Raw genomic sequence first — 25,837 nt, 5'->3', positions numbered from 1 at the left:
GATCCTCCTCCTCTTCTGCCTCTTCCTTTTCCCCTCCCTTTGTTGTAAAAGGGGGGGTTCGAGAATTGCTGGTATTGAGGTACCGGTAGGTGATGGCCTTGCCATTGATGGGGGTCCCATTCATAGTCCCGGATATAGCGGTGGTTGGAATGGCTGTAAAGGGAAATTCTGGAAAAGGGGTGGAAGAATTTGACTCTGTGTACTCCTGGAATGAGGTTTGTAGTATCTACCCTCATAGCTGGAGTCGCTGCTAATGGATCCAGATCTCCTTGAGGGGTTTTTGCTTCCCTCATCAGATGTTGTCTCGTAGTTCTGAATAACATAGTCTTCTTTGGTGTACATACACACATTATCCTTGTTGAAGCATTTGACGTCTTGCTGGAGTTTGGTGATCTTCTATTTAGTGAGGAACTCCTTATGTTCATTCATTTCCTTATTGATTTCAGTCAGTCGTGATTTAAATGCTGTAATTGAGATCCCTGCGCTGTGCCCGCTCTCAGCTAAGGTTATTTGGACCAAGAGTTCATCCGACAAACGTTTAGCTGTGTTAATTATTAGGATGAGCCAATCTCGTGTGCACTTCCATGCTATCTTTGATCATTCCTCATGGATGGTCAGATCTTCTAGGAAGATTCTTTGGGAGAGGGTGACTAGGAGACCATTCGGGGCTATATTAGCCCTTTGATATTCAGTCATGATTATCAAGTGAAGGGCTGTCTTGATCAGTTGTTTTCTCAGTGATTGTAAGGTATTCCAGTCATTTTTAATACCCACAGATACTTTGCCCCATAACCTAAAGGAGTGCCGACGTGGCCCACATTTCTGAATCTGGGGGTAGGCATCATGTTTTGCTCATGAGTAATGTACTTGTGGTTCGCTGTGTGTTCTGTTTGTGAGAATGTGCTGAATCACCTTTCTCGCAATACTCTCTACCTTGAACATGGATAGATTAATCATTCACTTGAGAGCACCCTTGTCACAATAGAGGTGCCTCCTTACTCGTTTGCAGTATTACAATGTTTACCGCCACAATTCAGCCACGCTCTAGCGATCGGCATATGAGATTCACACTGAGTTCAGTATAGCGACTAAGGAACTACAAGTGTGATACTAATCGTTACCCAATGAAGTCCTTTTGCCTCAACCCTCACTGTCCTTTTTACTAGTATTTATTACTCCACCAACCCACACCGGGATAGCCACCTTCCGGTGATGTTTGTGCCTAACACATCATGCCATCAGCGCAGTGCAGCCCGCCTATACAGACACAACACGAGTGTCAACTTCACTACATAGGAGGCAGCGGTGCCTTAAGATTGGTTCTTATCCACACCTGATAGTATGTCTATCATGGCATACTGCACCAAGCAAGCACACGTGACTACATGCAGATTTGAATGCCAGGTTATGCGTACAACTAAGTTCTAGTGAATTCCATTGTTGACGTGTCGTACAAACCAATTTTTTTCTTTTTATGTCTGTATGTCTTTCTCTCTCTTATATCACCAGGTTGGGTTTAGGAAACTGTAATATGTGTTCCTTTCAGTGCAAAGATGCATTTGCACCTAACTGTAGTTACTACAGGTATACAGGGCTTTCTCCTCCCTGATTACTTTCCTTTGTTTACACCCCGCACGGCCCTGACGAAGCACCCTTGGATCCCTTATGGACCTACATGAAGCACGAAACATTTTAACCATACCTTTGCTTTGATACACACTTACACGGATTCTGAGAGCAGCGGGAAGACACCCATTCCCCCTCTATATTTGTTCCCTAGAGGAGCTCCAGCATCCTTCCTTATTTTAACCTTACCATTCAGACCCCGAATAAAATTAGGTTTTAGGTATCATCTGGTAATTTTAACTCACTCACTCGCTCCCTCACTCACTTACTCACTCTAGATCCTAGGCCCACTTACCCACACGCACAACTGCGGCATCTCCTTAAAAGATCTCCGCTAAAGAGCCCTCTCGCGGAGCACGTGGAGGACAGCTGTGCCACCCCCATGAGGAGCAACTCCCGATAATGAAGCATGACACTCGCAAGGGTGTGTGAAGGCACTATATCCAAAAAGGAGGGATTCCCCCATCACTCTAACTACCCCAACTTTATTGAGATTGACTACTCTCATACTTCCTCTCCAACCAGAATAGGTTGTGATTTATTTGACTTTAGGAACAGCTAGCCCTTAGTGAATACTATAAATATGGCACTGACAGAACTCTACTCAGACCACTTTCTGGATCTGTGGAAGAACAAAAAAGGATGAGACATACTGCCTGTGACCTGAGAGGTGCCTAGAAGGTTGGACCTGCACCCCCTCTTCTACCCTCTTTTACACAGGACAAAGAAGTGGACTCCTAGAGGCATATGTTTGACTGTTTAAGCTACAGGAACAAAACAAGCTGCAAGAGGCATTTTCTGCAACTGCTCAGTTGCCCTGTCTCAACTGGACCTGCCTGGACACCTCCTACTGGTCTCTGGCAGAGTGAGTCTTGACCCCCAAGTGCTGGCTTCAAGAATCTGGTCTCTTGTCGGGTGTCAAAGAGTACTTCTCCTCTCCTGCCAAGTTGATCTGACGAAGTTGAATTGCCGCTTGGCCAAAAAATCAAGCTGGTCTCCCTCAAAGCTTTTCTGCAGAAGCTAATCTGATTCAGTGTGACCTCGCAGAGCAGGTATCCAGCCTCATGGATCCCTCTTTGGCTTCATCCTGCAGCTTTGCCCCGTTGGAAGGATCTCACTTCCGAGAAAAGTGACTATGTCCGAAAGTAGAAATCTTCACTGTGTAAAGTCGCCAAAAAGTATTCATCCAGCAAGGGACCATCAATGGGGACTAAATCTGTACTTCTTCCACTTTAACCTTTAACATCAAAAGTCAACTGCATCATCAAGACATCGTCCAGTGGCTATCCGATGATGTGGAGCTCTCTTTGGCCAACAGCCTGCTGTCGTGCCCCATTGAGGATTGCTGACTTCCATTTCAGAGACAAGGTGGCACATTTATCATTGAGTTGCATCGCTCTTGCACCATGCAGGGGTGCGCAAGGGCGACGCAACAGCTAAGCCAGATTTATCAAGCCACACAAGGGAATCTAGAGAAATCATGAGTAACGCAATGCAGATCAAATATCTGTGTTGTGTTACTCTGCTCCAGGGAGGTTTTCCATTAGTGGAGTGTTGGTGTTTCCACAAATCCACTCATGGATATTGGTGCATTCCCAGGTTTACCATTAGTGGTAAACTTCGGAATGCATCAAAATGCTACGCCTCCCCAAGTGAGGCTTAACGAGGAGAAATATCTTTATTTCTCCTCCTTTTAGCACACATAGAAAGAGGAAAATGCCTCTGAGGATTGTCAAAAACAAAGCTGCCTGCAATGCAGGCACTCTTGCACCACGGGAACTGATACCTGCATTTGCTAATTTAGGCATCTCTGCCTCGCTGTTGGAAACTGCTAAAATAAAATTCTGTTATCAGGGGCAAACACATTTCTGTCAGGATTTGTCAAAGGCTCAGAACCTTTTCAAAATGAGGAATACAGGGTGCTCTGATGATAAGTGATAATGGCACACTCAGAGCCAGATTTTTCTCTGGACCTTTTAGACATCTTTGTCTTTCTGGCTGATGGGGTGGGATTCCCTGCTGGTTTTTCTTTTCTTTATATACCAGGAAATGATGGGTGGCTTAATTTATAAGAGTGATTATCAATAATCTTGGTTTTGCTCTTCTTTCGTTCTATACATCCTCTTTTTTTATGGTTTCTCACATTGCTTTTCATAGTGTTCTCTGGGGGCCTGTGTGACCCAGACACCGGGGAGTAGATTGCTGATTCGTCAAGTATCTTGCAATTTTATGCAGGGTCGGGGCTTTACAAAGAGAGTTACAGGGAAAGGTAATCAGGATAGGTTTGGGTCGAATGTCTGACAAAATATAGACAGACAAAATATCTACCTACAAAAATATCGGAGCAATAATATCGATGTCAACAATATCGACATCCTATCTACAAAAAGGTAAGTACAAAAAAATCGAAAAAAATATATAGACGTCAAAAATATCGTTTTTTTTTAAATATCGTTTTTTTAATTAAAAAAATATGTAAAATTAATTAAAAAATACTTTAAAATATAATAAACATAGTACAAAATATATTATATTATTTAAAATTAATAAGTAATATACATAATTTAATTAAAAAAATAATTAAACATATAATATAATATATAATATATATATACTTAATAATCAGTTGTAATATTTATTGTAATAACTTATAAATAATCATAAATATCATATATTACAAATTCATCTATACACATAAAATGTGTTAAAAAAATTTATTTTAATATTTTTTAAATCAAGTATATACTACATTAACTAAAACAATACAAACAATATTAATTAACAGAGGGAATAAAATACTATTCCAACTCCAAAAAAAACAACAGTAAGGAAAATGTTGGATAGCGTAGGGATAAAAATTACTATTCTCACTCCAGAGAGTGCAACAGTATGGAAAGTATTGGATAGCGTATGGGGTAAAAATTACTATTCCAACTCCAGAGAGTGCAACAGTAGGGAAAGCGTTGGATAGCGTAGGGGTAAAAATTACTATTCCAACTCCAGAGAGTGCAACAGTAGGGAAAGTGTTGGATAGCGTAGGGGTAAAAATTACTATTCCAACTCCAGAGAGTGCAACAGTAGGGAAAGAGTTGGATAGCGTAGGGGTAAAAATTACTATTCCCACTCCAAAGAGTGCAACATTAGGGAAAGTGTTGGATAGCGTAGGGGTAAAAATTACTATTCCAACTCCAGAGAATGTAACCGTAGGGAAAGTGTTGGATAGCGTAGGGGTATACACTACTATTCCAACTCCAGAGAATGCAACAGTAGGGAAAGTGTTGGATAGCGTAGGGGTAAAAATGACTATTCCAACTCCAGAGAGTGCAACAGTAGGGAAAGTGTTGGATAGTGTAGGGGTAAAAATGACTATTCCAACTCTAGAGAGTGCAACACTAGGGAAAGTGTGGAAGTTAATAATAACATACTTATCAATAAACTAATATTTTAAAATATTAAAAAAATATTTATTAAATTAATCTAAACTATTTACAAATACCAATAAATATTTATTAAAAAAATAATTACCAATTCATAATTAATATCCAATAAATTAATTATCAATACCCAACTATAAATGTAATACCTACTTAATTACATATCAATTACTTTACACACTATTAACGCACAACAAACGGCAATAATAAAATAATACACTTAACATAATTATCAATTAATCAAGTAATAAAATTAATAACCAATTAATAAAAATGAATTACCAATTAATAATTAATTAACAATAATATAATTAGCAAAAACGATTAATGAAAATAAATTATTACTTAATTACATTTAAATTACTTCCCACCCTATTCCCCTATAAACCCATAACCAGCTACAGAATATAATTATCAATTAATCAATGAATTAGGATTAATTACCAATTAATAAAAATTAATTACCAATTAATTAAACTTAATTTATAATTCCTAGAAAATTAATAATTAATTTAGTATAATTAAATTACTTCCCACCCTATTCCCCCATAAACCCAAAACCCGCTACAGAACATAATTATCAATTAATCAATTAATTAAAATAAATTACCAATTAATAAACATTAATTCCCAATTAATTAAAATGAATTTATAATTCCTAAAAAAATAATAATTAATTTACTACAATTAAATTACTTCCCACCCTATTCCCCTGTGTACACACAACCCACTACAGAACATAATTATCAATGAATCAATGAATTAAAATAAATTACCAATTAATACAAATTATTTACCAATTAATTAAAATTAATGTATAATTCCTAAAAAATTTATAATTAATTTAGTATAATTAAATTACTTCCCACCCTATTCCCCTATAAACCCACAACCCGCTACGGTATTAAAATACAACATTTACTTAAATGACATTAAAAAAATATATTAAATACATAATAATATACTTAAAAATCATATAAAACTCGATATTAGTAATATCGATATTACTTACATCGATATTAACAAAATCGATATTACTTACCTCCGAAATTCTTTCCCTTCGATGTTAAAAAAATCGATATTTCTTACCTTTTATATTCTGTCCCTTCCATATTAAAACATCGATATTATGGTAGGTCGATATTAAAAAATCGATATTTTGTCTGCCTACCGTTTGGGTCTGGGTCTATGGGTGGTGTCTGGTATGGACATTGAGGGTAATGGTGGTAGGGGTTGGACTGTGGGAATGGTTGTTTGTTTTGAAATAATTCGATTAACACAGGGTTTGCAAATGTTTAAAAATGGGACTTTATCAACATAGAAGGTCCAAAATGTATTCACATGTAGGGATCTAATTCTTTTTGATGCCTGAGAAGTGGGGGTTGCGGTAGCCATGGTATCCATATCTTTACTTGGAATGTTAATGATTTGAGAGCTGCCACCAAGCTCAGCTATGTTAAGGAAGAACTTTGTCTACTTAACCCAGATGATTTGGTATACCCCACATGACATGATGTCACAATTTGATTTCATTTTGGTTAGCAGCAGCATTATGCAGGCTCTCTGGATTAAGAGACCTCCTTGGGTCTTATCAGATCATAGCGCTCTCTCTTGTTTGTTAGACACCATCCTGCTTTGGGTGGGATCTGCTGTTTAACTTTCAATCACGCACTTTTACAGGATCCGGACTATGTTATCGTGATGGATTCTGTAATTTTGTGTCATCAATAATGGGTCAGCCCCACTCATTATGGGATGCACTGAAAGTTACAATTAGGGGACACACAATTCTGAGAGACCATAAGGCCAGAGAGCTGGAGTGGCATCTACAAGCAGAGCTCCTGAAATTTGAAAAAGCATATTCTTATTGACTGACCTATTGAATGGCACATCATGCAGAGTGGATTTATGGACCGCTGACTGCTACCTGGATGCTAGCTTAGCAGAGGGTGTAGAATAAGGGTAGCCAAAAATGGCGTAATAGGCAGGATACCTGTTTTGAAAACAGTGAGGAAATGGGACAGGTTTTTGCCTTCCAGTTTCATGACCGACAGTCTAAGAATATTATAACGAGCATTCAGGCGTCTTCTGGGCAAGTGGTCTCTGGTACATACATGGTCTTGAATGCTTTTCAGGAGTTTTTGACTGCTCTGTATGAGGAGAGCACTCAGGCTTCTGTGGTGGGGGCTACTCAGTATATCGCAGGAGTGAATCAGCCTATGGTGACCCGTAGTCAGTGGGCGGTTTTGGCATCTCGGTAATTTAGCAAAAACTAAGAAAGCCCTCTTTTAATAATTTCGGGAAAGCCTGACCCTATTCCAATCGTTCTTGATAAGAACTTTTCTGAATTTAGCATACCGCCATTTGTGGAGCTTGCCAACTCCTCTTTCTTCTCTTTTTCAGTACCAAGGTCTTGGTGGGTGGCGCACATAGTGGTGGTTCTAAAATAGGGGAAAGACTCTATTTGTTGCAGCTCTTGCCGACCCATTTAATTGATGAACCTGACACCTAATTACATACTCTCCAACAGACTTTCATCCATCATCACCTCTCTGGTTGATCCGTTGTACCATGGGTTTATCCCTGATTGGGATACAATGGCTCATATCAATTTTGCCATTTCTGCTCTGGACATTAGGAAGAATTACGTGAACCTTCTGCGATGATTCTGTTGAATGCAGAAAAAGACTTGACAGTGTCCCTTGGTAATTCTTATGGGTAGTTATGGGCCAGATGGGCCTGTTGTATCTGCATTTAAGTCCCTATACTGCTCATTATTGTCCCAAGTTGTCATGATGGGATGGATGTCTGACCGGGTGAGTATCCATCGGGACACTAGACAGTGATGTGCTTTATCCCCTTTTTTCCCTGTATCTTGAACCATTCATTCAAAATCTCAAAGTGCATTACCCATTTGAAGGTCAAGGGGTTATACTCCCCTAAATAAGCATTAGCAGATGACATTGCCATTATGGCTTCTTCTCCATCTAAGGCCCTCCCTTATATCAAAATCACTGCTGCTGAATGTGGAATTGCCAGTGGTCATGAGCTTAACATGGACAAAACTCAGGTCATTATGAATCTGAGGTGGAACCCCTTGAACCTTGTTATGTTAAAATGGCTATATACCTTTGTGTTCAGATATCTTGCAGGACTAGGGACATCTTGACTCTTAATTGCTATACGTTGTATCAAGAATCTGCAGTTGTTTTTAGCGAATGGGATTGGTTGCATCTGGGAATAATCGGCAGATGCAACTTAGTGAAAATGATTATGTTCCTGTATTTCCTATATCTATTTTGCGCAATTCTGCTTCTCTTATCTAATCCCTTTTTTAGGAAGGTAGATGTGAGTGGGCAACACTTTATATGGCAATATGAAAAGTCACGGTGAGCTATTCGCTACCTGCAGATTCCTCAGGATATGGGTGGCATGGCACTACAGTCACTTTGGCTTTACTTTATCTCCTTTTTAGGTCTCGGCTAGAGTAAGACCGCGCACACGCGCAGTCTCGCTGGCGAGACTTAATGACATAGAGTGAGTTTCACTAGCGAGAATAAGCCCCGCCCCTCTTTTCCATTGACTGGCGTCACCGTTCATGCTAAACGGTGGCCAGCCATTGGAAAAGAGGTCCCCGTGATGTACTTCTTTCTCTTTTAGCCCCGTCTTTCAGACTGGGTTCCTTGACTTACTGCTGTGGTAAAAGGTTTCTTATCTTTTTTATGGGGCCATCTGTTTCACCTCATAAAGAAGATAAGGAACCTTTTACCACAGCAGTAAGTCCGGCTCTAAAATGTCCTGTGTCATGGCGAGTGCTTGTTAACTGTGGGGCGGCATTTTTTTCTTCGAGAAGAGACGGGTGTAGTGATTCTCTTTTAATGTCTTTGTTTGCCTGATGTCTATTTCACTGTGTGATGGTATTTCCCTTTAAGAGTTGACTTAAGAAATGAACGCGATGTTCATCTGTGCGTCGTTACGTCCAGCATGGCTCTGCGAAAGCTGACACCTGAGGCCATTGGCTATTTAAATGCTCTCATTAGCCAGTCTTTTATCTTGCCATTTTCATATCACCAGCTGCCGGGCTTTACTGCCCGCCAACCGTAGGCAACTTATATTCACACATCGAGGTAATTTAATTTTCTCCTAGAAGGATGACCACCCTGTTAATTAAATTATAATTCTATTAATAGTTTCCAGAAAACGATGTGGCTGGAAACCAGACTTCTCTGCCGGTATGCAGCGTTGCGTCTGGAAGGCAGCTCCCACCACCCCGGGGTGTTTGAGAGGAGAGAGGCGGGGGGCGAGCCGGGGCAGGATTGAGAGGGAGGTTGCAGTCGTGGAGGAGGTGTGAGCAGACTTGTGCTGCGCTTGCAGCTGGAGGTGGGAGCTCCTGCTTTCATCCCTGTTGCGCATGCGCCTTTCATCGTGCCATCGTGTATTCTATTGTGCACATGTCGCTGGCGTTCAGGGAGAGGTTCTTGACACACACGCCCTGTTTCCTCAGCTAGGACTTGAGTGAAGAATGAGCATGTCACCACACTCACTACAGATCCACCGGGCTCCAGGGAGTGGGGGATTAAAGGTGTGGCTCGGTGCTCGTGAAAGAGAAAGTGATGTCTGTTGAAATGAGTGTGTTGAAAAATGCATTTTGACTGCAAGGTTGACTGACGGCTCATGTAGGATCACAACGCCAATGGAGTGCGAAACCCAGCTACTTTCTGCTTAAGTAGCTGGTTTTCGTAATCGAGAAAACTCTCTGGTGCGCCTTTTATCAACTTTGAAAGGACAAAAGGTGGTGTCAGTGTTGGAGTTGGAGACCCTAAACAGGTTGTCCTGTCTTACAGTGCATGAACTATACTGCCAGGTTCCGAGGTAGAGTGGGGTGTAGTGAAATACGCTGGAGGCCGGTAGGTCTGGGGTCGATTCTGTCATGCAGAAGGCAAAAGACTGCCCCTCGCTTGCAGACATGTCTGAGCTATCTGCCTACCTGGAAATCCCCAGGTGCGTCCTAGGACAGTTCAAATTTGTGCCTGACGGAGGCGCCGCAACACCTTGGAATTAGTACTCACCGCGCTATAGGAATAGCCATGAATGAGATAATTAGCGCTCCATTCACCCTTGGCCCGCAGGCACCTTGCCCTGGCACGGGTGCAGAGAACCGATTTCGGTCAGTCCCCCTGCCAGGTTCGGCCGGCTGCGTGATGGCTTGCCACTCGCTGGAGATGCCGCCCCTAGGCCGGGAGGAATGCCTAGACGTGCTTGTGCAGGGATCTGGAATCTCACCTCACCCGCCGCCTCACCCATACCCCACAATCTCACCCCCCATCTCACCCCCTCCTTACCCCACATCCTCACCCCTGCCTCACCAGAGACACACAGGTCTACGTACTTGCCCTTATGCTGCCCCACGGGCCCTTTCAGGTCCAGGAACATTATTTAACATCAATTGATAGCAACCTCTTCAATGCTATCGTTTCCGGCAGAGTTGGGCAGGCATGCAAAAGTTTAGGGTGGGCAAAATCTGAATGATGTGATGTGGGCAGGTTTGGCATCATGGTATTCATACCCTGTATATGGGTTCTATGCTTGTTTGTTCGCTCTTGTCCCCTCAAGGACCTGACTGTAAAGGGAGCAGGAAGATAGTGGCTTGAGTGCTGATTGGAGCAAACTGATGACGCGGGGCAGTAACCCGCTTTGGTGAGGATGGGAAGGGCGTTATTGTAGATGTTTGTGTGCGTTGCATGGTTACTCTGTCCTCGGAAGGTATATACAGAATGCTTTTAGATGTTCTTCTCGTGCGTGTGTTTATCGGAAATACAACTGAACAGGAGGGGTTCTAAAGACGTGAATTATTGTGTTGCTTTTGTTTTCCACTTTCGCTTTTTTGGAGCGAGACCTATTGGCTATGCTTTCCACTTTTGCTTCACATTGGCACAGTTCAGTGTTGTTGATCCCTTCACCCTGACAACATCGAATGGACTATCACCTGTGCACCCCCGGTTGGCCTGGCAACCGCCAAGTCATTGAGAATCAAGCCAGGCAGACTTGTGTCATTGAACAAGAAAAGAGGAACTGCCTGCACCGCAGCCAATTATAGTTACATACTTCACCATATGCATTTTACACCCCCTCCCCGCCCCCCATGTTTAGCAGGAATAGTACGGATTTTTGTCGAACGTTTTGGCCATCGTCAGAAATTGTAAACACCTTCATCTCCCCCGGCACCCAATGCGATTTTCAGTACCAGCATTTTCAGCTTATTTACATGGATTTCTATAGGTGTTCGATACATTAAAATAATAGTCACAAACAATATAGGTAGTCAGAATGTGCGTGTGGCTCAGTGTATCTGTGTGTGTGGCTCTGTGTGTGTGTGTGTGGCTGTGTGTGTGTGTGTGTGTGGCTCTGTGTGTGTGTGTGTGTGGCTGTGTGTGTGTGTGTCTCTGTGTGTGTGTGCGGCTCTGTGTGTGTGTGTGGGACTCTGTGTGTGTGTGTGGCTCTGTGTGTGTGTGTGGCTCTGTGTGTTTGTGTGTGTGTGGCTCTGTGTGTGTGTGTGGCTCTGTGTGTGTGAGAGAGACAGCCGTGTGAGAGAGACAGCACTGTGAGAGACCTTTTATTTATGTTTTGGTTTTTGAAACATTAATAAAACTCATTGTTATTTGCAATGTCAATAGCTCAAACTCACGTAAATACGCGACCTATTGCATTGCAAATGCAATAGGTTTCGCATTTGCGAGAGCTTAAGCTATTGGCATTGTAAATGACAATGACATTTATTTATCTGTTTTCAAAACCAACACATACATAAAAATGTTGTCATTTACAATGCCAATAGCTCTAACTTTTGCAAAGGCGAGACCGTTGCTTTGAAAATGCTTGTTCAAACCATGCCTCTCTGCTGTAATGCGTTCAGGGAATTGGTAGCTGGCAGGTCCCTATCTTGATTCTCTCCATTCTCAGACTGTTCAACGATCTACACAAGAGAGAACACTGCTCGGGGCTCCAATTCTAATCTTCCACCTATTTTTCAGAAAGGGCATGTTTAGTTCTGAAGGTCTGCTGACATTGAATGACTGGGCCATTTTTTCTGAAGGCATTTTTCATTCTTTTGAAGGACTGCAGAAGTCTTGTGGGGGGAGCATAAACAGGCTTTTTTTGTTATCTTCAGGTTCGTGGGTACAATTGTCATCTGCCCACTCTGGCATTGTCCATCAATCAAAATCCATTCTTGCGTACTTTTGGTAATTGACTTAGGCGAGGTTGTACTGGTACTTTTTTATCCGATCTTGCAGAGCAATCGCCCACAAGCACATTATTTTGGCCAACTGGCTGATAAGTGGTCCAACCATTTGGCCAAGTTGGATTCTTCTGAAGATTTTAGCTACTCAAACTCATTGGCTCAGGAAGCCCTCAATATGACCCGACTCAGAATTCATTCATTTAAGATTCTCCATGTTGTGTATTTTACACCATATCAGCTGTTCAACATGGGATCCCAGTCGACATCCAGCTGCTTCAGATGTCTGGGGCTGGATCTGGATTCCGCACATGTATTTTCTACCTGCCTCGCACTGTTCTCCTATTAGTCTAAGGTATTTCCTAAAGTAAGTTCTTTAATGGGTGTTGATGTTAGATCTGATCCTTAGGTTCAGCCACTCTTATAATATATCTCTTAATCGTAAGGAGTTTTAATTTTGCTAGCCAGACTGGGCATCACCTGGACCTAGCTTCAAAGAAATCCTCCTGATTCTAAGGCTGGTGGGAACAGTTTATATTGCATGGGTTGGAGTCTATCAACATAAAGACAAATCAATGTCGCAAGTTGCGAGAGTTATGGTTACCGCTGAGGGGAAGGTTGGCCGCTCTTTTACCCGGCTACCTCCATGAAAATCTACAAGTGTATGGGATCTCTGATGTGTGAAAATATTTTAGAGTTTAATCTCCTATTGAGTATAACTATTCATGCTGTTTGGGGTTCATGTACACTGATTCGGCATGCTTTGAAACTTACGAAATAAAATTTAATTTATCGAAAACAAATAATGGTTTACATCTATTGTCTTGAAGAGTACTTTGTGAGTGACTTGATAATACATACTCCAGGCAACAATGAAGAACATTGTTTATTTACTGGTTGGGAAAATTCGTACCCTTGTGCAAATCTCTATTTGTACACAGGAGTTAGAATTATGAGCTGTGCGGACGTTATAAATACAGGTGTGATAAAGTCTCCACCCCCTTAAGGTTTGTCAGATCAAACCTGCCTTGAATTTATCAGCTGGAAGAGACACACTAGCCAACAGGACATGCAGAATTGTTGTGCTAAGCACTAACATCAGCGTGTTGTTCTGCATCATTAGGGAAACGTCTGAATAGGTATTATAAATTACACATGATAAATTGCTTTTTCTGGGGTGTCTGGTATTAAATATCAAATACCCATCCGGTATGAGGTTCTTGGGGGGGTTTGTTTGCTTTCCAATGCAAGACACATTAATGTATCACGAAATATAAAAGCATTTTCTGAAAGGTAATATCTTGAAGTCCTTTGGTGCTGATGAAAATGGAAAAAAGACTAACCCTGCTGTTCATATCTAGGAATAATAATGAAGTGAGATGACCGCAATATTGTACTGGTTGTGAGGTATGATACTTTCTACGTGCTTGCTTATACATTCATGAGAAAGCCATGAAGCTTTATTTATACTCGGAGGCTGTGAAAATATCGTGTAACAAAACCCCACATGCTGATGTCCGAGGTGAAATCATAGATGCTCCCATAAAAAGGGGAGGAAGTACAGTCATGCCTCTTTAATCAGAGAAAAGCGGCTCAAGAAGTTTGCTGAACTTGCCGATTAATCATACCCACCGATCTAGTGTATAATCACGTCTTGGAGAGAAGTCATTTTTTTCCTGTGAGTTGAAGGACGAAATCGCTTTGTCTCTGTCACCCACATAAAGAGGGAACCAGTGTCTAGGCAGAGATTAGATAATCTGTTATCACCCCGAAGGAAGATAGACCAGGAGGACACCTGCAGTTTAACAGATGTTCTATCAATTATGTGAGATCTTGAGAAAATGCACTCCTTCCACAGCTAGGACTCCATTCGGAAAAGTAAGACAAAGGATGGTTCGCCTAAACCGCCGGTCAATATGCTTTTGTGGTGCCTTTTCTTTCAAGAGAAGGACTGAAATGAGGAAAACTTCCTAATGCTGACAGAATGTGTCGTGATTCTGACAGTAGAAAAAAACAATACAAACCATTCTCAGCAGTACTGTGCCTCATTCGGAAACGTGTGACAGACTAGAAGGTACTTTTTAGCATTGGTCACCGATTGCACGCTACGAAAAGTTGTATTTATGAGCGATGAGTCACCGATAGGTGTTCCTTTGTTTCTCTCATGGAATAGTTATTCGTTTTCTTTAGCATTTTATTAGCTGTTGGAAAATGGAACAATGAAAGAAGACTTTCTAAGTAAAAATAGGCAGAATATTTTGCAGAATTAAAAAGCTAACAGAAATTGGTATGCTAGTCATTTTGTGAATTTACGTCCAGTTGTTTTAAATAACTTTTCATTAAATATATATGTGTGTTTGTGAGTTTAAGTTACTGTAAGTAGGCCGCAAAAACTAATTGAATGGGCATTGGCCTGGTTATACTGTCAACTGAAGAAGCATGGCTGTCATGACTTTTCTTTAATTTTGTGTTTTCCTTTCATAAAAAGTCGACATAGGCTCTATTATGTGGTGTTATGCTGAGATGAAACGCAAATATTTCATGGCATTGGAGAGAGCTGGGTTCTAACAGTACCTACTTCTAAAACAAGTCAAGGACAGTTTCCCTTTCGATGGACAATTCTAAAGAGTCTATTGTTTTGAGTACATGCAAAGTAGCCCTGGGTGGAGTTTGCGGAGTTGTGTTACGCAGAACTCAGCGAAATGATCACTGAAATCCGCTGCACTATGTGGCGATCCACAAGCAGGCGGTGCTGCCTGGCACGTTCGTTCACATTGCGTTTTCACATCAAACGCAATACGGTGTGATTCCTCACATTGGAAATGTGCACGAAAGGCATCATGCAGTTTGCATGGGTGTGGCAATCTTCTTTTATCTGTTCTGTTCATGGTGCTGGACCTATTATTGAATCTCCTTTTAATCCTTTCAATCCTCTGGCTTCCTAATTAATCTACCTCTAATTTTTATTTATTATATGAGTGTGTGTTTTTGTGTCTTTGTATTTTGTATTTTTTTAATTGTGTGTTTTTGTGACTTTACATTTTCCTTCCTTCCTTCCTTCCTTCCTTCCTTCCTTCCTTCCTTCCTTCCTTCCTTCCTTCCTTCCTTCCTTCCTTCCTTCCTTCCTTCCTTCCTTCCTTCCTTCCTTCCTTCCTTCCTTCCTTCCTTCCTTCCTTCCTTCCCTCCCTCCCTCCCTCCCACAGGTGTGATACGTCAAAATCTGGAATTCACTGGAGATTGATGCAGTGAATGCAAATAGGCACTGCGTTGATTTCTATAGCCACGGTCACACGATGCGTTGATCTTGGCAGTCACACAGTAGGGCCTGTGTCAGAGTCAGTGCGGTGACCTCAGACTATGGAGATGGTGCACTGAACTCGGCGTGCAGTCGATTTTCAGGCTACAGAAAGGTGCTGCACCAATTCCTTTGGCCGAATGGCGGTGCATGAAAATTTCTCTTGCAAGGCAGTGCTATGTCAGACAAACATGCACTGGAAGGGTGATGCACCGATTTTGATGGTTTTCAGCAGCAAAATACTCCAAGGGCCTAGAGTTGGACTTGGCACCACACAGCAGGTCAGAACTCCCAGCAGTGGAGTACAGGGATGCAGCAATTGAAGTCTTTGTGTGCCTGAGACATTTTAACAGGAGGAAACCTCTAGATTAAGCCCTTGGAGAATCTTCTTAAGCAGGATACTAAAGCAAAGTAAAAGTCCAGTCCTTTCCACTGCCCACAGACAGAAGCAGCAACTGCAGGCCAACCCAGAAAAGCAACACACCGCAAAGGGGCAGTACTCTTGGCAGCTCTTGTTCTTGGCAGGTTCCTCTTAATCCATAAGGTTCTAAAGTTCTGGGCTCAGGGCCCCACAAGCTATACTATCTCCAGCCTTTGAAGTGTGAAGGTTTCAAAGAAAGTCTCCCTTGCTTACTAGAACCAGTTCTGTCCTCTCTGGTCCAGCCACACTACAGTGGGCAGAGACAGCATTTTGAAAGGCAGACACATGCCTATTCAGGTGACATTGACAACTCCTCTCACCACTCTAGGTCAGGTAAAACATCAGGATATGCAGGGTACACCTCAGCTCCCTTTGAGTGAGTGTCTGGAGTGAATGCACCAACAGACCCTGTCAGTCTGAATCAGACGTTGATTCCACAGCCAAGCAGAGGCACAGAATGGTAAAGCAAGAAAATACCCACTTTCTAATAGTGCCATTTTCAACCAAACATTTTAAAAAACACCTTCCTTAAAAGATTCATTTTAAGATTTTGAGCTCAGGGAGCCCAAACTTCAAATCTCTAGCTGTTCCCAATTGAAAGTTACACTTGTAAAAGCTTACAAGGCGGCTTCAATGATAGCCTATGGAATAGCTAGTCCTTACAATAGTGAAAAATGACATGGGCAGTATTTCACTATCAGGACATGCAAAATACACCAGTAAATTTTTCCCATTCACTGCACTCTGCCCATGGGGGTTCATTGGGCCTACCTTAGGGGTGCCTTACATGTAATAAAAAGGACGGTTAGGGCCTGGCATGTGGCTGCACTTGCCAGGTTGACATGGCATTTTAAAATTGCACTTACAGACAATGAAATGGCAGGCCTGAAAGAAGTTTACAGTGCTACTCGTGTAGGTGGAACTACCAGTGCTGAAGGCCAACTAACAGCATTTGATGTACGGGTTCTGGGCAAACATAGTGCATTTTACTAGGGACGTACAAGTAGATCAGATATACCAATCATAGATAATCAATCATAATCACAATTTACACTTGTACTTTAGCACTGAGCAGTGGTAAAGTGCCCAAAGTACCTAAACCAGCAAAAACTAACTCAAGGGCACAGTCAAAAATAAAGGAGGTAGAGGCAACAATTTGTGGAATAAACCTGCAAAAAGGACGAGGTCCAACATCACCAATTTTTTTTATCCGGTGTTATTCTACCCTAATACTTTTACTCCACACAGTCAGTGCTTCATCTGTGAGGAATGTGTGTGTCGAATGTAAAATTGGACTTGTGACTCTCCTAATCATAATCAAATCAAATTGTAATGGCTCTAGGGGACAGCAAAGTACTGCTACTGTGCCACCCACTAATTTTACACTATTGTTTGTATAGAGCATTATTTACAACTTGCCTTTTTTCTTTTTGTTTTTCTTAATGGGGCCACTACTGCTGGTCCACCTGTACCAACCACCAGGCGAAAGATAGTAGCCTGACTGCTGTTGCGGAGGCTGGATCATATCCAGCAGGAATATTGGTGGCTAGTGGCCCTGGCAGATGAAGAGGTGGAATTAGCTGCCTCTGAGCTGATCCCCAGTGCAACCAGTCACCCATAGCCTCCATCCTCCCGGCCATTACATCACCGGGGGCCACCTCCAGCTGTCAGGGTCCCTGACTTGAACTGCTGCCGCCCCTACCACTCTGACAGGGCATTGTTGCTCAGCAGGATAGACCAGAGCCTGGACCAGCTCCGGACCCAAATGGACAATGCCCTCTTTTAGCCCTTTTTAAAAACTGTGGTTTTGAGGGGAAGGACTTGCTGTGACTGGAGAGGGTAAGAATGGAGTTGAAACTAGTTTTCTTTATTTGTTGGACATTTTCAAGGACATTGGCTGTGGAATGGGTAAGGGTAAATTTGTTTGGGGGAGAGAGAAGGGTTTGTTGTGGGTGGAACTGGAAAGGGTGTTTTTTAATAAAGAAAATAAAGGAGAAATTTAGATTACATCACAGTTTATATCTGATTTAGTTTATTTGTGTTTTACTTTAACTTAGTACTGCTGCATTTTACACAGGCTGTTTATTTTAATCAACTTATAAAAGTGTGTACCAGTTAGTTATAATTAGTTATATACCTCTGTAACTATCTTGACCATTGGGGGGTACTGCTCTTACCTATATTGCCTACAACAACCTAGATAAATGATTACTTATCTGCAGTAGCAGTTAGTTGCTTAATTACTAACTTAACCTGTTCATTTCACTACAAAGTTCTTTTACCTGAATATAGATGAATATATAACAGGGAAGGCATCACAACTTCACAAGTGAGGTCCCAATCCCACCCAGGTGAGTTCTAACTATAAGATTAATCGGAAAGATGATCCATTGCAGGCAACTAAATGGCTATAAAAACACTGAGTTAGTTGGTTATAAATTATATCATAGCTTTACAAAGAATTGAGATCAGACTACTACATGACACCACAAAAAATAACTGATAGAGATAAAATAACAAAAAATAGCAACAGTAACTTCTTCTGAGCTACGGGGTTCTAGTATTTAATTAAAACTAAAGTTACAAAATCCATGCATGAAAAGTGGACTCAAAGTCGGGAGTGGTCAAGGTTAAGCGTTTACACAACACATGGGTTGAATGTTTTTGCTGACTACTGATGTTTTTCTATATCTAAAATATGGATTACTTTAATATGCAGGTGGGTAAATGGGGCCAGTGTGAGCTATTGCTCAGGTAATAGAAGATCCAGCAGTGAGTTGGTGTTGCTTTCATCAAATCCACCCCACCAAGTGTGTGATCCATTTATGGTGTAAATTAAGTCACAGCTCAAATCACAAAGCCCAGGGGAAGAGGGTTAAGGGTTTGATGAATGGATGGGAAAGGGGATTTCGGGAAAGGTGTGACAAAGACAAACACTGCACAAGGACAATATTTATCTGGGCAATGAGAAGCACATCATCGTAATCAATCAGTTCAAACAAAGGAATGAGTAGAACACAGCACAGTTAAAAGCATTGCAGTCAGTACTTCTGCTTCAGAGACCCAATTTGTCAGATATCTAAATGTTTTGTCTTCTGGGTTTGAAAAAATCAAATTATGGAGGAGTGATCCCACCCAGTTCAATAAATATGATTATTAAAAGAAAAATTATACTGCATTGCAAAATTGGGTGGTGCATCTGCATTCTCCTCAGAAATATTCGTCGCTCTTGGGTGCCTGTCTGGACCGGTTTGGTAGGTAAGCAGGAGTGTTGAGCTCAGCTTTCCCCTTTTATTCATGCAGGAAATGAGAAGGCTGGCAGATTGTAAAACCAAAACTATATTGGAGAGCCAAGGAAAAGGACAGACCGAAGGTAAGCTTCAAGAGGAGTCTACCAAGAAGACTCAGAGGCAGAGCAAAAAACAAGAGGACTCAGAGTTTTACTTTTGGAATTAGAGTACTAGGCCTCCAAGTCATGGTTTTCCTTTGAAGTTAATAACATCTTTTGTCTAGCTGTTGATGAGGTAGTCCCGCCCTGACTTCTTCCATCCTCCTCCTGACTCTGAGTAATTCCGGTCCAGTCCCTACCCTAGCAACATAGACGTGTAGTGCGCTGCTGTTGAAGAAAGAGTAGAGAAAAAGAATTGCAATATTATGTATAGGTTTTTGTTTGTTGATTAAAGTGACTGGTCTGGTCTCTGAAGAAAGAGAAAAAATTAGTGAACCCTGCATATATCTCACTAAGTGTGAAAGGGCAATCACCTTCAGCAAAAATGATCACCCATCATTTAGGCCCCAAACATTTCAAAATCGTCTAACACAACTTGACAAGTTATAGTTGAACACCCTCCCTCAGTGTCTGCCACCACATGAATCATCAATCATTACTGACACACTCTCAATTATATATAATTAATTGGTGCAATAGTTACCTGTTCCAATACAAGCATGGTGGTAAGTGCACAACTAATTACGTTTGTAAAGGCCAATCACCTTCAGGAATTATGATCACTGATCGTTTAGGCCCCAAAGATTGCAAATCATCTAAATCAAATGTATAAATTACAGTTGAACATACTCCCTCACTGTCTGCCGCCCTATGAATCATCAATCATCACTCACAATCACTCACTCATTGTTGCACTAGTTGTGGTCACCTCTTCCAATTCAAGCATGGGTAGGCTAGGTAGTAGGTACACAATTTTATCTTTGACGCAGGCAACACAGTGAATTTGCTAACAACAGTCTTATAAATCAAAGTTCTTCTGGGGCAGCCCTGATCACCCATCGTTCAGGCCTCAAACATTGCAAATTATCTCAATCAAATTTACACATTGCAGTTGAACACACTCCCTCACTGTCTGCCATCCCATGAATCATCAATCATCTCTCACAATCCCTCACTCATTGTTGCACTAGTTGTGGTCACCTCTTTCAATCCAAGCATGGGTAGGCTAGGTAGTAGGTACACAATTGTATCTTTGACACAGGCAACACAGTGAATTTGCTAATGACAGTCTTGTAAATCAAAGATCTTCTGGGGCAGCCCTGCGCAGTGATGTAAAAAAGGATAGGCATGCAAGGGAGGCAGGTATTGTCTCCAATGTCATTAAAGAATAGTGGCGGCCTCTTCACACTTCACTGCACACTGGTCCAACTGCAATCCAGCCATATATGTGACAAAAAAATGTTGGGACAGCAAAAATCTGACACAAACATAATGTTCCACTAGCTACTTTTTTTCTTTCTTTCTTTCTTTGTTGTTGCAAAGAATTAAGTTCAACAAGAAATCATTAAAAGGTTCTATAGTGGCACTGGCATACTCAGTCCGAGAAGTAGAGTTGGTCCTGGAACTAAGGTGGTTCACCCAGAAGTCGGTTAGCTAACACACTTGATTCTGACCAATCCTCCCCCTCCTCCTCCTGTGCTGTTTCAGAAACAGTGTAATTGTGTGATATAAAATGTTGGTTCCTTTTGAATATGATCAATCTCTCCATGTTCTGAGGTGAGAGACTGGTCTTTCTTACTGCAATAACTGTGCTAGCTGCACTGAATACATGATCAGAAGACACATTGGCTACAGGACATACCAGATACTTTATTGCCAGCCTGCTGAGTTCTGGCCATTGGTGCATCTTCCCATACCAATACACCAATTGGTTTTGATCCACCTAAACCACTTTTGAATCTTCCAGATACTCCTGGAACATCCCCTGGATGGTCACTAATGCTGCCACTTGCTCAACCTCTTCTGTCATCACTTCTGCACTGGACTTAAGCCCTTCCATCTGATACTAATAAAATGCAGAGGTTGAGTTCAATCCTTCTGTTGCTGTTGTTGCCGGTGTTCTGGTTGACGGTGTTGTTGGTTGCTGTGAGACAAGACTGCCCTCTTTGGAAGTTGAAGGTGACACCCCAGAACTGCAGGGTAGGACTCTAAGTTCTAGCCATTCTTCTTCCAGATCTCCTGCTTGCTCACCAATCCACCTCTTCTATGTTGAAACATCTCCTTCAAAAAAAGGAATGAAAGTGGGCACAATCTTTTGTACCATTGATCAAGTAGTGTGGCACAGATGTACTGTTTGGACGAGATGATGTCATTTGGCACGCTTCCATTAGAGGCCAAGAAAAGATTGAGCTCTCAAACAAGTCATCCAGTTATGTGTTTTTGTTCACACCAGTGAGGGTGAACCTTTCAGACACCTTCTTTAGCTGGTCGTGTAGCAGATGCAACAATGGGATAGCTTGGCTCATCGTACAGTCCTTCTTGCTATCTTCCTATGTGAAAACCTCAAAAGGGAGTAGGACATCTGCAAGGCATTTGATTAGTCCCCATTTGTCCGCATCCATGGTCGTAGCTTTCCCAATTGCATTCCCTCCTCTTTAAATGGCATACTTATTGATCTGTTTGTACTGCTCAAACAGACATTACAACATGTAATAGGTTGAGTTCCAAAGTGTTGGCTTCTCCTGTATCAGGGCTTTAACTGGTACTCAAATAGCATGCTGAATAATCTGCAACTGCTTCCGGGTTTTAAAAGAATGACTCAAATTAGTGCAGATTCTTCTGCAGGTGGTCAGTATGTTGCCGACAATGTTTTCTTTTTATAGAATGTCTTGCACCACCAGGTTGATACAATGGGTCAAGCACAGGACCCTGAAATAGCCACCATCTCCATGGCCTTGACTATGTTACTGCCAATGTCCGTGGCAGCTGTATGTGATTTCTCTAACCCTGTAAACATGGGCCCAAAATAGATTTATTGTACTATATTTTTGTATATATGTTGGGGTTTTATTGATGTTTGTATGATTTTTATGGTTTTCAATGTAAAAACCGAAGAAAGTATAATGATGATGATGATGTTTATTTCTCCAATGTAAACATGGCCACTGTTGTAAGCCACCAAATGCTCTTGAACCTTTCTTCAGGGCCAAGATGTGTAGATATATATTGCGTTACCCCCGCAAAAGAGATCTGGTGTTCAGTGATGCACATGCAATCAGTTGCCTGACAACTGGTCCACATGTCTGTTGTCAGGTGGATAGTGTGAACAACACCTTGCTGTAAAGCTTGTTCAACCAATTGCAGAACATTGTGATGCAGTGCTGGAACAGCAAAACTGGCAAAATAATTGCAACTTGGAACCTTCCATTTCAGGCAGATGGCTGGCACAAATTCTAAAAATCCCACTCCTTTCACAAAAGAAAAAGGGCAGAGGTCTAGCACTGAAAAAAATGCGGCAACTTCCCATTGTACAAACGTGTTGTTGGGTGGCTGAGGTTGTAGGGTCCCTCCTGACTAAACAAGCCCAAAATAGTAGTCTGTATTTTTTCCTTCTTTTCTGGGGCCCTGGTTCAGGTAACTTTTGAGTACTAGGTGGTAGTAGACTCAGTGCGTGTTATGGAGGGCACTCACTTAATGCCGTGGTCTCTCTATTTGACTCCGAGACTTGTGCCATTGTGAAGTCGCTGAGGCGAATTATTCTGCTGGCTCACTGCGGGGGACAGGGCTTCTTTGTGTGAGGATGTCTTCCTCATTACCTTCCACCATGATTGGACTTGTAGCTGATGTTCCCTGGCTCTCCTCACCTTCACCATAACAACCAAGTTCAGCAGTTTTTTTAAGGTGCTCCTCCCACTGGATTGCATGGTGTTTTTTTTAAATGGGTTGTTTGACCTCCAGTACCATAATGTGAAAAGTGTTCACCTCGACAAACATGCGAGTTGCAAATGCTGCATACTGCAATGTGCTTCCCCTGTGTGATAACATTAAAAGTGTCCGAAACTGGGGAGAAGTACTTTTCTACTCTGCCACTGCCAAAGCCTGAACAATAAGCATGGGCGGAAAATCCGTTCCGCTCATGGATTTTGCGGATTTTCGATAAATTCGCGATCCGCGAACTCCTGCGAATTTACCAAAAATCCGCAAATCCGCGAGCGGCGGATCCGGGGGGCAAAAGTTCAAGCCTTCAAGCTTGAAGTTGTTGTAACTATTTTAGGATGGCGCCGGCAAACTGCCAGCGCCATCCTAAAATAGTTACTAAGTTAGCTTCAACAGGAAGCACAAATAGATAAAATAAAGCTGGTGCTCGAGCACCTGCTTTATTTTATCTATTAGTGCTTCCTGTTGAAGCTAACTTAGTAACTATTTCAGGATGGCGCTGGACAGCTCACTCAAGGGCTATGAAGGGCAGGGTTCATTCTGGCACGATGGTCCTGTCACAAAAATTAAACCTCAACACTGACAAGAAGCACTTACAGATATCAATAAAGCATGTGCCCTAGTTGAAGCTCAAATTCAGTGACGCATTCATAAGCCCAAAAACAATCATGAGCATTGTCGAGGCTGGGCAGGTGTGCTTTCTTCCCAAATCTACCGTCGAAAATCAGCTGTGATGCTGGATAGAGGCCTTTGCATCCTTGACTCTCATGAGCGCAATCCCCTGGCTGTTCCTGTGACCAGGAGCTTCTTTCTCTTCATCTGCTGCTCTGATCGGTCTCTGACCTTTTATACACACCAGAGGCATGTGCGCTCGCATGTAAGGCCCGTCTGTTTGGCCCCGCCCACACACTTGCGGTGTGAACCGTCTTCCCGCCATTTACCCACTATGATGGACAGTTGAAGCTCAAATTCAGTGATGCATAAATCAGCCCAAAAACAATTGTGAGCATTGTCGAGGCTGGGCAGGTGTGCTTTCTTCCCAAATCTACCGTCGAAAATCAGCTGTGATGCTGGATAGAGGCCTTTGCATCCTTGACTTTCACGAGCGCAATCCGCCCCCAAAAAAAAAATCCGCAGATCCGTGGATTTTGCGGATCAACAATACGCAAATCCGCAAAATCCGCGGTTCGTGGATCCGTGAAATCCGCCCATGCTTACTGAAGAAGAACTGGAGGTAGGTGGGTGTGTCATCAATTGCCTCTCTGCAGTGCATACTTCTATTGAGGTAGTTGTTGGTACAGGTCTCAGCTGGGGCTTTGCAAATATGGGAGCTAACAGTGCTAAATGTGCTACAACCATTGGAGCAGGTTGAATAGCAATGTCGGGCTCCTATGGGTTACCCTACCCTTCCTTTTCCTTGCTCGAGGTCTGAGAGCCAATGATTCTAAATGAGGATGTGCTTTCGAGGCAGAAAGCTTGACCTCCATTTCTGCTCCAACATCAGGAAGATCTATTATTGCTGGCTGCAGCTGCTGTGTACTTTACTCTGTTTCCTGAAATGACTGGGTACTACTTCGTGAAAGGGACAAATCCAATTCAATGTCACTGCTCGTCGGCATCACCATGATTGCGGTGGCTGCCTCACTGACAGACATGGTCTTGGGTTAGGTTGGGATGGTGCTGTCGATACAGAAGTGTTGCTCCCAGCTTGCTCCTCGGAGGCGGGTGCGACAGGAACATGACATCTGAAAAAGGTTTCACCAGACACACCACTGTTGGAAAGCTGCTTTTTCTCACTGACCAATTTCTTGGGACCAACTTTCTTTGGGGACATCTTAAGGGGCTCAGTTGGCAGTGGCACTAAGCCGCACAAGCAGAAGAGATTGGAGGACTGACGTGTGATGTCACTATATAAGCCTTCTGTTTAGCAGTACTGTGGGTGATGTCTCTTCTTTTGTGTACTTAAAAGCAAACAAGCAAGAAAAACACTTAGTGAAATGTGGCATTGTTGCAGTTTGAATTAGTACAGACAATGGCAATATTCGTGTGGTTGGTTACTTAGGTAATAATCACCTAAAGGTCAATTCACACCACCATACCATAAAATGTAATTTCCCTTCAGGATGACACACAATATACAGCTAGAGTTATTTCCTTTATGCCCATATACCCTAAAGGAGAAACCTGTGGAACTCAGGGAACTGCATGGGTAAATGGAATAATAATCTTTTAAAAAGTGGAGATTGGTGTGCCCCCATGGCAGGCATTGTGATCCAGGGAGAAATGTAATAATCATTAAACAAATGAATGATGCTGATGTGTCTGCAGTGCACCGTAGTCAAAGTGTCCAAGAGGAAATGGAATTGTACCTAAATAAACTGAATGATGTTGCATGACTTTGTGCCTTTAGTGGATGGATGGCAAAATAATATATATATATTTTTAATTAAATAAAAATTTTCTTTTTTATTATTTAAAAAAGTAAAAATTAAAAAGATGAAATGTAAATGAAAAATAAAAATAAAAAACAACCAATAGTTGCTGATGTTTGTATGGGAGGATGAGTAGAATCCCATTGTGAGGCAAAGAGGTGCAAAATAAAAAAATAAAAATAAAAATGCATGTAATATATAAGCACTGCTCATCAAAATCATATTCT

Source organism: Lissotriton helveticus, chromosome 12 (genome assembly GCF_964261635.1).
Source record: "Lissotriton helveticus chromosome 12, aLisHel1.1, whole genome shotgun sequence".
NCBI classification, from domain to species: Eukaryota; Metazoa; Chordata; class Amphibia; order Caudata; family Salamandridae; genus Lissotriton; species Lissotriton helveticus.
The sequence above is the reverse complement of the archived record's forward strand: the minus strand, read 5'-3'. Positions refer to the sequence as shown.